Here is a 12258-nt window from a genome sequence, read left to right as displayed (position 1 = left end):
AACTCTGAGGACTGGAGGTTTTTTATAACACCTCCAAAAAAGCCAATCCTCAATTCTGAATCTGAATGATTGTTTTCTGTGATTCATTTGTATCCTGCAGGTATCACTGGCTGATGAATGTCCAATTCCTTGCACGTTCTGGAATGGGTCATTTTTGCCCCATCTGCCACAAGGCGGCAAAATATTGTTTGAAAAAACAAACAATGAAAATATTATTTTTTTTGTTTGAGCTAATTATTGCTCGATTCAGCCGCAAAAATGGCAATCAATCATTTTTGTATGAGCTCATTGCTCGATTGATAATGCAGGCAACAATGCTTGTGAATTTGATGGCTGCAGATTTTTGTAAAATTCATACTCTCAGTATTTTGGGAGGAATTTGAATGGAGCTTTGCAAGCAGTGTTTTTCTGCCAAATGCTCTGGAGCCATGAGCTGTTGTGAGTGGCAAGAATCCTTTGGATTTCTTTTTTGTGGCCCAAAAATATTCAGAAATTTAGTGCAAGGGCCCACTGTCTTTACAGACGATTTGGGAGGATGAAGTAGGCCAGTGTTCCTTGGAAGGATGATTTTGAGGGCAAATTTTGGAAGCCCCTGAGGATGGGCAGCCCATTTGGTTGTATTGGGGCTGCTGTCATGGCATTTCCACAGTTTTCCCAGAAACCTTTTCATTTAGTCACGGATTAACTTCTGTGGTCGACATGGCACACAGATGGGTTGTTCAATTTAAAGGGAGTCAGCAATGTTGTTTGTTCCATTTGCTGAAGAACCTTTTGTTGTGCCACAGAGGCCTGGTTCTTCAAAAACAAAAACGGGGAACGCAGGGTGAAACTCCGCAAATTCAATTGGCAAAGGCTTTGCATGCCATGCAGCACCTTACAGGTGCCACAGAATTTCACTAAGCCTGCAATGTGAAAAGCAAGAAACTGTGACCGAATGAAGGTCAACAGAGGAGGAACCACTGGTCCTCCCATGGGAACAGAAATTGAACTGTAGTTCATTTTCTTTTTTCCTTTTTTCTTTTTTTAAGGGTAAAAAGGGTGAGATGTTGTCCCTGAATTTCTTGGTTTTAAAGTGTTTGAGTCTTTGCAGCAGCTTCTCACGCTGCTTCATGTAAACAATAAGTATTCTTAGAAATTATCTGTTTTGCATTCTTGTTCTCTGAGAGAGAACTTGACTGATGGTCATATTGACCAATGGAGTCAGGAGGTTGTAACCTCTTTGGGCCAATCTTGGCCCTCTGTACAAAATGTATATAAGCCTATTGGAGTCAGATAATAAAGAGCTTTCCATGTTTCACCAAGCTGCTGCCTGCTGTCCTCTGTCAAGGTCCACTCCCACGTCACAACGTGTTGCCCCTCTAAAGGCTGGGGTAACAAAGTAGCACAGTTTGTACCATAAAGAGACACTTTTCTAATTTTGATTTCTAAGGATCGAGATACAGGGTAGGATTAATTACTGAAGGCTCTGAAAAGAATTTTTTAATGATCTCTTTTCAAAACCAGACTCCTTTGCTGAGTGTTTGAAGTGCAGTTAATTTACATTTCTTCCTGCATGTGCCAGCAAATGAGCTGACTAGACCTACTGCACATGAAAGCATTAACATTTGACCATATTAGAGTGTACAAGGTTGCAAATGGAAGGTTGCAGGTATAAAGGGGATCTAGAATGAATAAACTTTTTGAGAAGCTGGCCTACAATTTATCAATAAATATTTCAAAAGAGAATATGAAACAGTGCTTACAGTTCTTACTATGATTTTCTAGATTTTTTTCTTACTCTTAGACAAAATGTGGCTAATTGAGCATCATTTACAAACTAACTTTCACAATTTTGCAGATTGCCTTCTATATAGCTTTTCTGAGACTTAGACCCCCTAGATTTGTCTGAGACTCTCAAATTAATAAAAACAGTCAATTGTTCAGTCTACCATATTGCTATAATTGCTTCTTGTTAATATAAATTACATTGATGTCCCAGTCTGCCAGGTTTTATGTTTCAAATATTTCAGTCCATGGTAAGAAGTCCACTGTGTCCATTTCCTTTCCTTCAGCTGGATCTAAGCTTTCTGTCTGGTTATCTTGAGAACCCCATTCATACCAAATTGGACAAAAATGTAAGTTTGCAAAGATGGTTTCAGTTAGCGAAGGGAGGAGTTAAAACACAAGCCTTACACTTACGGCTTGTCTCTCTTTTCATACAGCTATGCCTAAATATCGAATACAAAATCCAATTGATGGATGTGCTGCTTAGAAAGCATAAGAGTGAATTTGCGATAGCAGTTTTTTGTTAAGTAATTTTGGTAATGCTCAAACTGTATCCATTTTTATTAGATGCCAAACTATTCCTATGTTCATAGTACAAAAAAAAGGGAAGAAAAATACAGTAAATTTTCTGTACCTTAATATATTCCAAACTGCACCCTAGAAGTCTCTTGCTTGCATCTTATATACAATATTCAGATTTCTTCTCTACCCATAGCAAGTCACCTGCAATCTTTCAGTTGGTTGTAATTGACCTATTTCTTTAGAAATTGGAGATGAGTATTTTCCTGCTGATCCTTTATGCTGTTAGTGTGTGGACATAGGACTTGTTCAGTGAGGTGACAAGATGCTGCAGGCAGGCACTTGAGCTTGTTTCTTTTCTACCAGTAACAATCCCTGTGTCATTCTTGCAGAGACATGAATACAATAGTTATCTATGTTCATAAAGGATATAAGATTTTCACTACTATAATCAATGCCACAGCTTATTGTTCTTGTTTGTGTTTTTTCCCTCAAGATTGAGAATATTTGGTTTTTTTCTCAACTCAAATTAATTAAATTCCTGTAAGTTACATAATTCAAGTCATAGAGCTTGTTCCCATTCTTCAGTTTTCATTGCGGATATTTCTGTTATCTGCTCCATTATTCATAAGCAGAGTTTATTTTTCTTAAAATGACCTATAGCTGCCATGTGACAAGCAGTGGCAAATATTACTGAAAATCATGGTCAGCGAGATAATTTTCTTATGTAGCACATAATTAAACACTTCAGGTTCAAGGGCACTCCAAGGTTTGCTGTCACACTCATATTCATATTGAGAAGTTCATAATCTCTGTGTGAATTCACTATTTCCCTTTGAACCCATCGGATTTTTATACAGTATAAACAGACTGGACAGTCTGATAAAAAATAACAGTCAGACTGAGGCTACATCCAGCACCTTTCAAAAAAAGTCTTCGATCATACTGATAATGAGGCACTCTCTATGTGAAAAAGTCTCCCTTTTCTTCAACACTGATAGGCAGAAAAATGTGTTAATGTCATTTTCCAACGGATTTAGTCCTATTTGGCAGTATTTCACTAATCATATAAGAGAGTTTAGTTCTCTTGTGCAAACATAGCAAAAATGGTGACTCTGCCCTAGATTTTCCAGTTCATGGGAGAGACTTCTATAAAGGGTATTCAGTTGTGAACAGCAGAAGAACAAGGCCTAAACCAGGAGGAATCAGTGGCTTTTCCAAAGGGAATACTCTTGCTCTTTCCCTTATAGTAATTGCTGTCTCTTTCTTCTTCCATCTCCCAGCATTCTTCTTCTTCAGATTCATCATTTCTAAAATGCCTTTGCTTTAACTAAGCAATAAGTGTTTGTGGTGTGGTTTTGTAATTAATATCTGTTTTGGGTTTGTCCATCATTCTTCTAGTTTTAAGCCAGATCGATGCCTTTGCACAAGTAGACTATTCCCTAGTTAGTTCTCCAGCAGTCTTCAAATCACACATTAACTTGGATTTGAAGGGAATTTGTCTTTAATATCAGTGTGCTTTCTAAGACTTTTCTGATTATCTTTTGAGTTGATGAATTTTCTTTCACTACAGTCTTACTAAGCCTCTCCAACATTTACTTAGAAAAGCACTAAGACATTTTGGGAATTTTGGTCAAGAGTTATTTTAGAAATCAGCCTTTTTTAATTAACCAAAGCTATAATTTATAATTAAATTATTTCAGAGTTGAAACCCTTCAGAGGTGTTTTACAAACACCTTAAAAGGGTTTTTTAGGTAGACAGCTCTTGCACTGCTACTTGGTCTTCACCTGTTAGCAATGATACATAATCTGTGATGGTTCCCAGTGTGATTGCAGTCCAAAACTGTGTGTTTTGAGATAATTCAGCATCTTGTATAAGTACAGGTCACACCCAAAAAGAAGGTTCCTCTTAAGACAATCCTTGAGCAGCTTCTTATCTACTTTTCACTTTTGTTGCAGGAGTTACCTCAGCAACACCCAGTTCTTCCAGCAGTTTCAACAGTCCTTGTAATTCAGAGCATTGCCATGGCTCTCAGAACAGACTTCAGTTAAGAAAGATGTGCCAGAGCTGATTTTGTTCAAGCAACTCTTATCACACACAAAAAAATAAGCAGGATATACACAGCTTAAAAGAACTAAAAATTACTTGTCAGCTACTGTCACTATCTTGAATTCACAGGTTAAGCTTTAATACATGCACATCTCAGAGGGACACAGGATGACTTTTCTAAGTCAGTCAAGGAAATTATTCAGTGCTCCTTGGAACTTGTTGTTTCTTGAGGTTCTAAGTTACCTTTTTCCAACTTCCAGCTTTTTTTCTTACGGTTTTATACCTTTCCATGCTGGTGTTTTTCCTGTTGAATCTTCCAGCTACTAACCTTCACAGTGTCAGTAACTACACTATTTAGTGTCTGTACTACTCTTCTTTAATTTCATGGCCTCATACTGTCTCACATTTTATTCTTTTCTTAGCATTCCTGAACCAAGGTCCCCTACCTGTGCAGCACCAAAAATAGGTCTTGGAGGATTGGCATCTGGGCCAGGGCTAAGTGTTAGGTGATATAAAAGGCTGTTTTGTGTCCTTGTCCTAAGCAACTTCTAGTGCTTTTCAAGAGTGCCTGAAGATTTTCTTGAAACGTCACCCTCTTTGCTACAAGAGAAAGAAAACTGGTCCAGAGAAGTAGTTTTTGTGTGTGTCTTGTAGCTGCTGTTCAGAATACACACTTGAATGATCAAATTCAGACTTTGAAAGCATGGCACCTAGATTTTTTTTTATTCCTGTATTTTTTCAAAAGAGCTGTAATTTGCTGGGTTTTAGGGCATAACACAAACTTATTTGCTTAGTTCAAGGTTTCTTTAATGTCAAGCTTTTCTTCAGACTGGGAAAAATTCTTTCTGTTCAACCAATGCTAATGTGTTCTGACAGCTAAAAATGTTTCAACTAGAAATATTTGATAATGACTTTTGGCGAGGCACACTCTATCCAGTAGGAAATCGCACAGACCCTCCCTTTTTGCCAGCTCCATTTGCTCTCCCAAACCAGGATATATCATGATATATCTGGGAGTCTCCAGTTATTTTCTTAAGTCTGCTTCACTCTCTCAGTACAGAGCAAAGGCCTTTAACATCACTATCTCTGAAGAGGTATGACTTGCTTGTAATAGAATTACAAATATTAGCAAGGTGGATAGTCAGCAAAAAGACTAACACCTTATGTTTGCCATTTTACACAGATTTGGTCATACTTATACCACTTGTAAGAGGGATTCATGACATTCAGTTTGTTGTAATTTAAAGTAGTCAAAGACCCTCTCAGACTTCTGAACTTCTTGGCAGCTTTAGACAAAGAATGACAGAATGAACATCACAGAGTTCGTGTGCCAGGAATGTCAGAAGGAATCTAAAAAAGCTTTTCTCAGCATGGATTCCACATAGAAAAGGGCAAGACAAGAAAAAATGTACTGAAGCCCCAGTCTACTGCACAGTGGCCCATGATAAATGTATTGGCTATGTTGAGAACTAGAATAAATCCTCAGACTCAACAGAGCAGCAGAATGAGGCAAGCAGCAGTTAGAAGCAAACTAAGCTTTCTGCTGTGGTTAAAGAACATATAAGACCTCTCAGAAATGCCAGTTTCCACAATGGCATTTGTAGTCAGAGTTTCCAATAAGTTTTGCTAACTGTAACAATGCTAAGAAGGTCTTTATGAAAACTGGTGACACAAATGGTACTAGTAAACATCATCACAGTGGTTAGCAGCAAAAAAGCAAAGGAGATTTTTGAGTCCTTGCTTCTGACGTATCCAGTACATTTAATCTGAGAAAGTCTCAAAGGCAGAAGTCACATCTGCTCTTTCAAAGAATAATGCTTGTTTACTGGTACATGCTCCTGAATCAAGTCCATGAGAAATTTCTCTCTTTTGTTGCAAAGAGCACTGTCGGTTCCTTAGAAATCATTCTGGGGCAAGAAAATACTAAATTAAGACATGGATTATCTAAAACTAAAATAAACAGGATTTGTTGGGATTTTTTCCCCAAGGAAAACTTAATTTTCAAGCTGATAAAATTACCTAATTTATTTTGTTTACAGTTTGATAGTACTTTTAATCTAAACACTTCACTACTCAGATGTATTATTTCTGAGGTGAGTACTTTTATTTGTATAGACCTTTTAAGAAAAAGCAGTATGTAATGTTTTCCATGGATATTATCTGTGTGCTAGCTCATTTGTAAAAGCTTGGAGGAGACAAAAAACTGGTTTATTTTTAGTGCAAGATGCAAACTTACATGTTTACCTCATGATAACTCTTCCTAACTATATCATACTACACTTTAGTCGTTCTCTACTCCTCTGACTGCTAGATTTGCTCTCAGTCTTTGAAACAGTTATAAAGAATAAGTGGTAGCCATCTGTCAGATCCGTCTCCTATCATTCCTCTTCAAGATAAAGATATCTCTGCTATTGGTAGCCTGACTTCTCTTTGCAAAGATTCCTGATTTCTGACTCCTGGAGATTATAGACAATGGGAAATAATAGTCATGAGTCTACAATGTGATGCAAGAAATTAAGAATATAATTAAATGCTTTAAAAATATGGCAATATATGCTATAAGATGATGACGTTCAGAATCTGCATTGCAAACTAAAGCTTTGTCCTGTAGGACTTTCCCTACTTTTCAAAAGATTGACTCTTTTGAAAGGCTGTCAACTTTTCCAAATGCTTTATATTGTTAAGGCGATTTTTTTTTTTAACTGGAATCACTCATTTCCCTCATTTCTTTAACATACTAATCTTTTTCTCTTATGTTTTTCAGGAATAGCCTTTAAATTCTTTCTCTATATATGCTCAATATCAGTGAGTTTAAAACTTCATCATTTGCTTTATGGTCTCTGGGACTCAGAGTATATGCAATGCTAATGTTGTTACTTCAGTTGGTGTAATGAAAATTAAGTATTTTTAATACTGGTCCATTACAAGAGGATTGTTGTATAACACCTGATTATGATGCAGCTATAGGAACTGTAGCTTGAGAAAAGCTAAACTCTGCCCTCAGCAGTTTTTTCCTCTTTGAACCTGCACAGATTGCTCAGAGCAAGCCCAGTGCTGCTGAGTGTGTCATGCAGATTACTGGCTGTGTAGAAGTGTTTGCTGTTCTGCCAAATTCAACCACCAAGTAGATCTTTGCAGGGAATCTAGTAAGTAAAGGGAGCTCGAAGATAACATTCAGTGCTGGGGCTGAACAAATCACACAGTAATCTTCCTGGTCTTTTGAAAATCTTAGAGATTAGCATAAAAGAGTATGTACTGGTCTGCCACAAATATGCACACTGTTTTGGTGCATTTCACAGAAAGGAAACATGCACCACACATTGTAGATGTTAATAGATTTAATAGGCAGGTGCAGAGAGCCCTTTTTTTCATGTGGGAGGTTGAGTAAATATTCAAGAATAAATTGTAATATATAAAAATTACTGTCTGATACCCAGTGTTCCTAATCTCTGCATTATAAAATAGTTCAGTGTGTCCCCAGACATCTTTTCATTAGATTGTAAATGAACCAATTATGTCAGCCATGCAAGGACTTAAATTATCTTAATGATAAAGAGGCAATCAGGACTGTGTTAGCACTTTGTTCACTCAATCCCAGTTACTGGCAGAAAGTGACAAATTCACAAATAATTTCACAATCTATATGTATTGACCACATGAAAAGTTTAGACAATGTGTTTCCAATCACAAAAACAATTGCACTTGTGTCTGTATCTAAGACAGCATCTATCTGTGCATACAGTCACTGAAGACTGTTTTGATTTTTTTCTCTGCAGACAGTCAGTACCAGAGCCAATTTTACTATAAGCAAACAGAAGTTGATTATTTCATTACTTCTGAAGAGGTAACCAAGAAAAATTCAGAAAGAAGCATTAATTATCCCTACATTCAGATACAACAGAACTCGTGTCAACCTGACAGTGCTTGTCTCACCATGAGAAAAAGAATATTAGTTACCTTTTTCTCATAGGAGCTCCAAGATATTTTCAACTGATTGGTCTAAATCTTAGAGATGAAATATAATAATAATGGGGAACAGCCATGTCTCTTGTGCCTCATGATGTTCCCCTTTCTGTAGCTTAAATATGATGACAACATTCAATTTATTGGTTATCTTAAAGACATCTGTTTCAGTCTGTGCTGGTGTTGGAGAATCAAGTTCAGTAGTTTACTCAAAACCCTCTAAATGTTGCTGCCGGGCAAAGTCTGACCATCATAAACAGAAGGGCTTCTTCCCTCAGTCATCTGGTTATTTGCACTGATGTTCGCTATCAACTGGAGGATGAGGAGGACCTTCACAGCCACTGCTGATGTCCTTTACTTTTAAAGAACAATAACAGAAAAATGTAGTCTTCCTTCTGTTCTTATAGGGAGTAGATGCTATATCATTAGAAGCATGGCTTTTCATCACTATTTTTAATGTTTTACTAAAAACTTGTTAAATACTTTTCACAAAGCAATCTGTTGGTTTTAAGTACAGTGAGTGTAGCTAATTGTTATTGATGCTTTGGAAAACTTGCTGCAGCCTGATGAGAAGGAGTGACTGGTTCTTTTCACTGGAGTTGTAGACAATACATTTTCTTAATATTAAAAGCCAATTCTTGCATAAAATTTCTCCATTGGTGTTAGCAAAATTTTGTGTATGGAGTGAGACCTTATACACCTTGTACCTTATACACCTTGACCTTTGTAAGAATTTCACAATTTGTCCCTTTGTAACTGGACACCAATAGGTGGGAACAGATCTATAAAGCTCAGTGAATTGCCATGTAATTATAGAATGATATAATCTAGTCCATACACTGGCTGAAAACAGGACTAATTAGATGAGGTTATTGAGCATGGTGTCCAGTCGAGTCTTGAACCCATCCAAGGATGAAGGTTCCACAATCTCTCAGGATGATCTCTTTCACTATTTAACTACCTTTAGAGTAATTTTTTTTCCTAGTATCTAATCAATATTTCCCATTTTCCGGCATGTTCTATGGCCTTTTGTATTTTCACCACACACTTCCAAGAAGAGTCTGGCTCCATTTTCTGTGTAGTCTCTTTGCAAAATTTGCAGGCAACAGAATGGCCTGCAACAAAATAGCCTTTCAAGCCCTCTCTTCTCCAAGGTGAACAGCCTAATCTCTGACTCTTCTTGTAGTTCATGTTCTCCAGTCTCATTTGTGGCACCTGCTGGTGCAGGCCAGAGGACAAGCCTTGCTAGTAAAAGTGGCCTTTTCTATGTCTTTTGTCACTGGTCCCCCATCCTACTGAGCAATAAGGCCACATTTGTCTTTTGCTGTCAATGCACTTACAGAAACCTTTCCTTGCCCTTCACATTTCCTGATTTCATTCCTATGCATGCAAACAAGATATTTGTGTTCCTTCCAAGTAGCTGGTCTCAGTTTCCATCTTCTGTATGCTTCCTTTTTGTGTTTACGTTCACTCAGGAGCTCCATGTTCTCCATTCTGGCTTTCTGGAGAGATTGCTCAACTGTCTGAACATTCTAATGGCAATTCTTATGCTCTGAGGTGGTTGCTCTTAAAGATTAGCCAGCTCTTCTGGGCCTCTGCTTTCCAGGGCAACTTCCTACAGTTCCTGCCAAGCAGGTCTCTCTGAAGTCTATGGTTGTAATTCTGTTCTTTGTCTTGTTGCTTCTCCCAGGACCTGAAACCTGACAGTCTCCTTCTCACTGCAGCCAAAGCTGTCCTTGACCTCTGTATAATACAGAAGTTGTTCTTTGATTGTGAGTAGCTGCAGCTCTTTGAGGGTATCAATCTCCAAATAATTCCATACTTCTAGTATTTGTAAAATGGAAGCTCTATTCTTTCTTTTATCAGTGTCAACAGACATTCAACCAGGAGACATTAAAAGTGTATGGGAAGGAAAACTACTCCACAGTGTCATGCTACAGAAAGTTCAGTTCAGGATAGAGACACGACTTCTGTAGTTTGAGCTGAATCAGTTTATTTATCCAGCTGTCTGATAGAATACTAAAAAAAAAAGGCATCATGAAACCAAATAGCAGTAAATAATAGCAGGGCTTCCAATTCTTTGTATTCTTTGGTAGGTGAAGAGTGAGTAGAAAAAGAATGGAAGAAGAACTCCAAAGAAATTGAGATTTTCAATTAGATTGGTATCCCTCACTGATACCAGAAAATGTATAGAGGTTTATGTAACTGAGGATGTGAGTTATATTCATCATTAGTTGCCAGAGATACGAATAATTAAATTATTATGCATGTGACCCCCTGCGATGAATGTTAAATCTGTATGAACATGAGCAGTTGAATGACAAGTGTCTCTACCTTTTCTATTCATGGATTGCACAATGAAATGACTCAGATTGTCCAGCAAAGTGTTCCATGCCTGAGGGAATTTGCTTGGTACTTGCAAGCTAATTGATTAAATCACCTCCTTGACAAGCCAAGTAGTACTGGGTAGCTGAAGTACTGGTTAACTGGATAAGAAAACAGAAGAAATAGTATTGACTGCAAGAAATTGATACTATATATTTGTATCAGATACATACACTGAAGTGTCTGTGTGTATTTATATATATGTTATAATATAAATACTATATTATTTATGGTTTCCTGTATCCTGAGCAATTTCAGACAGATGGGACTTGTTTTCCATCAGTTTTTCATATCAATGGCAGATTAATTTACTTATTTTACAATACAAACATGGCTATAAATATCTGTCCCGTGGAAATACTGGAATTCTCACTGGGGTTTCCTCCTCATCTGAAAAAAACACTGCAGAAACCATCTTCTACAAAGGCAGCATGCCACCCCAAACTCTGCATTCTGGCACATGAGCAACCCCAGCCAACAGTTTACATTGTCCTCTGCTTATCCCTAAATTAAATTTGATAAATTTAACCTGGGAGACCCAAAACAGCTTGGAATGGGGTTATCAGAGGCCACTCCCTGGGTGATACAGCTGAAGATGATAGCAATTGGTTCTCTTCAAGCCCCAGCTCTTTCCTTTAAAAGGCAGGCTCATGGCTGCAGAAGGTTTTCCCTGCAACATCCTTAGCCTGGTGGTCTGCTACAGCAAAGGTCTTCTCTTCAGCCTTTGGAGGAGAGGTATGGAAACAAACACATGTTTTTGATTACTCTTTGTCAAGGAGTGGCTTTGTTGAGAAGTGATAGATGTAGTCAAATCTGGTTAAATTTTGAGATTTTAAAGTTTGAGAACTATGTGTATGTCAAAACCACATTTCCTTCCAGTCCTTTTTTTTTGTTGTTGTTGTTCTTTCATCTCTCAATATCTGTCAGTTAAAAAGAAAATACTAGTTATATTAAAAGGCAAAGGTGTCTTGCAGGATAGCTTGAAACTATTAAAAAATTAAGTCACTGTTCTCTCATAATTTTGCAGATTGTTTATATTGTGATCATGACTGAAAAAATTCTAGTGGTTTGTGGATATATTCTTACGTCTGCTAATGAAGCAGCTAGTGAAAGATGCAGCAATATCAAAACAATTTTTCAGGTATTAGGAAAGGCAATTATTTGCTTACGTATGGTTTCATTCCAGCTCTTCAATAGCCCTGTAACTAAAGAAATTTTATCTGTAAAAGTAATGCTAGAAAAGACACTCTCCTGTACTTTCAGCTCTTCATAATCCAGTGTAGTAGCTGCAAATGAGGAAAACCATAATAACATTACCTGTTTGCCGGGTCAGTCCCAGATGACAACTTCATAGAAGGCTGTTCCCAGCTCTGGGGAAAAAAACAAAACCATTCTCTGATTTTGTCCAGTTTTGTTTAAAAATTCTCCATTGAGGTGGCTTCTCTCACTCTTCCTGGGAAACCTTGCTGAAAGCAAGACCTTCGGAATTTCACACTACATGCAGTCTGTGATTTATACAGATAGCTCCATCTTGCTTTAAATCCTGTCACAGAAGCTCCTGGGATGGGCATTTGCTT

General features: G+C 37.5%; 1 protein-coding gene across 1 annotated transcript in view; it reads left to right on the top strand.

The window, feature by feature from the left end:
- BPIFC (BPI fold containing family C) overlaps positions 1-12258 on the top strand; it is a gene marked incomplete at its 3' end in the record, with an annotated part of 56564 nt that overhangs the window by 28585 nt on the left and 15721 nt on the right.

Source organism: Zosterops lateralis, assembly GCF_965231275.1.
Source record: "Zosterops lateralis genome assembly, chromosome: 4".
Lineage (NCBI taxonomy): Eukaryota > Metazoa > Chordata > Aves > Passeriformes > Zosteropidae > Zosterops > Zosterops lateralis.
This window is presented reverse-complemented; position numbering and strand designations above follow the sequence as displayed.